General features: G+C 38.0%; 1 pseudogene; it reads right to left on the bottom strand.

Moving 5' to 3' along the window:
• Positions 1 to 3,684: 3,684 nt before the first annotated feature.
• Positions 3,685 to 4,482, bottom strand: LOC149197791 (F-box protein At2g32560 pseudogene; annotated as a pseudogene).
• Between the last annotated feature and the right edge of the window lie 466 nt (positions 4,483 to 4,948).

The raw sequence follows: 4,948 nt of genomic DNA on the forward strand, positions 1-4,948 counted from the left end.
TGTACAGTTCCTCAATCGTGAAAGAGAAAGGAAGCAACACTCTCTCCTTGTGTTCTGCCATAGAAAGCTTCTGAAAATAATGATCATGATTATGAAAACTATATGCCTGAATTTGACCTTGTAAACCTTCAATATCTTTCTCAATGTCTTTGGCAAATTCATCCAAAAGTTTCATCTTATCCTCTACCTTGCAGTCAAATGATTTTAGATAAGAAGACAAGGACAAAGAAAAATTTTCAACTATTTCTTCATTAATATGATGATCATTCCACTGTTTGAAACCTTGAATTGAAGGAGAGTTTGCCACCGCATCTGATCTATCCATCCATTCCTCCAAAAACATAAGCCAAAAGTCTTCAAATGACTTAATGGATTTGGTAGGAAAGATTTCAATCCATTGTTTACATTTCCCTTGAAATGAATCATGGAACAACATAATGCAAACATCCTCATGTTTAACTCTAAGAAGCTCTGTAAAATCACAAAAATCTGATATATGCTTCAAAGTTAAACTCAAATCTTCTCCATTGAATTTTGGACCATTCCTTAGGAAATATGCATCCTTGGGAAAATGATTTGGGAAACCATGAATTCCTGAAAAATCTATGCATGCATACCTTGAAATAATAATGGTAGCATCTGGGTCCTTCATAACTCCAATGGAATCACCATGAATCTATGAATTTCAAATTCTTCAACAATGGAGTCGCCAAGGTAGATTTGCAGCCTCAAAAAGATTTCTGAGCTCCTGCTACCTTCAGAAGTTCAGTCTCTTGATTTCGGGAATGAATAATCTTCAGACTCCCAGCAGACGCACCAAAATGTTATCTCAAAATTAGACCCTGATAGGTTGCTGGTCAGGTTGACTCTAAGTAACTATTTCAAACCTACTTTAGGCTGAGGCCTAGCCTCCTCAACCTGAGAGGGCTCTCTCTTAGATGGATAAATGATTTTGATTAAAGATAAGATGGCTAACTCTTATAGAACAACTGTGAAAAATATGAATGCTGGAAACACATTAAACAACTATCCATTGGGCTTATGGAGTCAACAACACCTCAATATAACAGTGAACTCAACCTTACATAGAAGTCAGGGCATTCAGCATTTAGACATTCAGAACATCAACTCATATGGGATCACACAGTTTATAAATGTATACAGGAAATCAGAGCACATTCAGTGAATTCTGAGTGATTATACATCTATACCACTGTAAGAATTAAGAAAAGGACAACATCACATATTCTGAACATAAGAAATCCTTCATGAATCCTGAGAAGTAAAGTCAAAATTATATTACTGAAAATGAGTCTTACATAAGCCAAATACAAGCTTTGTTATAAAGTTTTCCAACCCTGATTACATTTTTGTTTCAGCTATATATAGAGCTCTTATTCTAACTGATCGAGATTCCTCCTTAAACATTAAGGGAACTCGAAAACTACTTCTAATGACACCTATTAACCCTTTAAATGACTAATAAATACAACTGACTGTTAATTGACAGCTCTAGAATCCTAAAACAATTAGGATTCTAATTCTACATCATGCTGAACGTAGCATTTATTACAATCAGGATTTATTCCCTAAAAAGTGGTCTCTTTTAGTTTGGCTGTGATGGATCTTCAAGGCTCCATGTTGGTCTTCAATGTCACATGTTTTCCATTGTCCTGAAACATAGGAAATTAACCATGTTTTACTGGTCTTTGGTTTACCTCAAAATGTTCGAATCCAAAGAAGCATGTCCTTTATCCTTTAATTACCCAAAATAGAGCAGACTGCCACGTCCTTGATGTGTTGTCCACCTCCTTTATGTGTAAGGGCAAAAACTCTTTTAAGCTGTTTTGACATATTTTGAACTGTAGTAAATGTGATCACTTTAGAACAAAAGTCTAGAGTTGGTTTCGAATATATGTTTCCTCCACCTGTTTGTGGTGCCCTTTGAGAGTAAATTTGTGGTCAGCATAGGACATTTCCCAAATTCTAGAAACCTACCTAGGTGAATCACTCCCTGCCCACTGGACATGGTCTCTTATATCAGAGTCAAAATTCAGTTGTTTTTTCCCTGAACCTTGACTGTTTTTACATTCTGTAATGTTACCTGGAAATGCAATCTCCTCTGGAGAGTTCAATTTGTGAATTCTTTTGAGCTTCTTGTAGGAGATATACGAGTAGAAACACGGGAACGGTTACTCTCAGCTTCTGCAGGACTATGTTTTGTACAAGACTGAGCAGAATGACCCAATTATTTACATTTATAGCACCTTGTAGTTCCCACTACTGATGTATGATTTCGTGAATACAGTTTTAAAGAAGAAAAGTTCTCTGAATTTCCACTCTTCTTAGCCTCCTGAACAAGATTATTATTTGGTGATGTTTTGCTATGTAGACTTCCACCCTTTTTACTATGCTCAGAAGGGTAACCTTTTGCTACCGCTTTAGTGCAGCTGTTCTTTTTACTATCCTCAATGGAGGAGGAAACATTTCCCTCTGCCATTAATTTCACTAAAGAATTTGTATCTATGTGAGACAAGTTTTTTAAATTCTTTGCTGCGATGTTATGCATCACCTCAATCGGGGCAAATTTCTGTAATTTGTTTGTTGCAGCACCTTCTTGAATCCATTCTATAACCACTTAAATTCCCCTGAACTTGAAGTTTCAAAAAGAAAAACATTTGTCGCCAGTGTCAAAAAGGTTTAGGAGCTGATGCATTTCCTTAATTGCAACTCTGGGACCTGGTAATGTTCTTCCATCTCCTTAAATGAAACAGAAAACTCAGTAATAGTGCAACTCGGGATGTTAAACAAGCGATTAAGGAAAGACGCAAACAACTTTTCATCCAAGAAGCATTTTTTTCACAGTAAATCCTGAAAGAGATTTGACCAAGATTCTCCATGTTTTGATGTTCCACACCAAACATACATATATTCCACATGCATGCGGGTTTTCTTGGCATCTACTGATCCTCCTTGATTTTCTTCAACTCCTTCATATTTGTTGTTTCCACAGTGCTCCCATATAGGACAAGCTTCTGAATTTGTGTAACGTCGGCACCGCCCTGATTGTCCTCTATAAAGATGGTCAAACTGCGAACATTCTGGAATTTTACATACTTCAAGACAACTTGGTTTCCCTCAAGATTATCTGGTGATAAAACCATGGTATCACTTGGAGGAAAGTCATTTACATTGCTAAACCCCATATGCTCCTTATTTGCAAATAGTTTCATTGTCTTTGGACTTCCTCGGTAAGACCTTTAATTACCAAAGAATGCAATTTGATAACTTGAGTAAATGGTATATAGATCAGTAGCTGCTCATCTGCATCAATCTCAAGGTAAAGCCCATTATCTTCCCTGTAGCCCTGTTTTATTGCATTTACGATGGATTGAATCCAGAACCTTTACAAAGCCACAGAATAATGTTTCTTATTGGAATCCAAAGGCGATTATCAAATGCTGAGAGTAACGCACAGGCATCCTTTCCACTGCTACTTCATCTTTGATTATCCAAAATATATCAGTGCCACTGCAGGGTGCATCTAACAACGCCCTATCAAGTGAATTTAGACCCAACACCTTTGGCAGCTCTTTGCCATCATAGTTGCAGATTATGCTGTTTGTCACACGCATTCGATGAATATTTGCAGAAAAAGATTTAAGTCTTGAGTTTTTCAATTCATTAGCATATAATATTCCTATGTTCTTCATGATGATCCTTTCTATTAATTGCTGCACTCCGCCATCCTGATCCAGGTGTATATTGATTGAACTCTAGAATCACAGTATCATCTAAATGACATTGGCAGTGGCGACTATCTCTGTCACAATAATATGAATGACCCACAACTCCATACCACCATCCATATGGGAATTCCTTGTTCCTTCTCTACTGTATCTCAACATGATCTCTAGGACATAGAACATTCAAACAAACAGATTGGTGAAGATCATGGGCAGGTGTGTCCACAGGAGGTGCTCGCAGCCTGTCCCACTGTACTCCTTCCTCAACGACAATTTTTTGATGACCATGTGGTGGATACCTGGCCTTGAAAGTATCGGTTCTGCTATCATAACTAAGCTCTGCGTCATAACAAGATAACATAAACCCAACATGTCCACGCTCGCGATTGTATACCTGAGCTGGAAACCAAAATTTACCACTTTCAAGTGCCAGATACCACGCCATCACTGAATCACTGAGTGAGCTACTTTTGCCTCTTTTGTTAATCTCTAGCCGTAATATCAACCAAGAAAATTTCCAAATGCAAGACAGGGATCTCGACCAGGCGTTAACTTTGCAGCCATCTAACACCCCTGTCTGATTACTCATTGTAACAGTCCATTGCCATCGGTAGGCTGCAGGACCAATAACCTTCCCCCATTTTGCTTTCAAACGAGGCTCCCATAGGTAATTGCTCCTACACCTCTCCCTTAGATCTCTTTAAACACCAGTGACCAGTAACTTCACCATCAACATTTGAACTGTATATTATAAGGTTTCCAGCATATTTGTGACCACCAGCGTGTGAGCATGAACTCACAGCTACATGACCTTTGAGGCTTCGAGATTCTATATCTTCTTTTGAAACTTGCAATTTGAGCTTACGGCGACACCTAATGACCTAATGATAAAGATAAGCGGTCGAATTGACAGGCAAAGGATATAAGCTGATCACTGATAATGGATTTTGATGGATATGACAGCTGTGAAAGAATGGCTATGGATTCGAACAAATCCCCAATTTCGTAGCGCAGCCAGTGAAAAATATGAATTATGCGCTACGAAATCACCTAAAACATGTTGCGCTGCGAAACTGTTAAAAAGGATTTATGTGCTGCAAAACCACTTTAAAATGATTACAGGCGCTACGAAATCACCTAGACAATTTCGGCTTTGGAATGAGTTTGGACATATGATATCCATATGAGATGTGAGACCAATG

Source organism: Pinus tabuliformis, chromosome 2_2 (genome assembly GCF_031772625.1).
Source record: "Pinus tabuliformis cultivar Carrire ecotype Pingquan chromosome 2_2, CPIR1, whole genome shotgun sequence".
NCBI lineage: Eukaryota > Viridiplantae > Streptophyta > Pinopsida > Pinales > Pinaceae > Pinus > Pinus tabuliformis.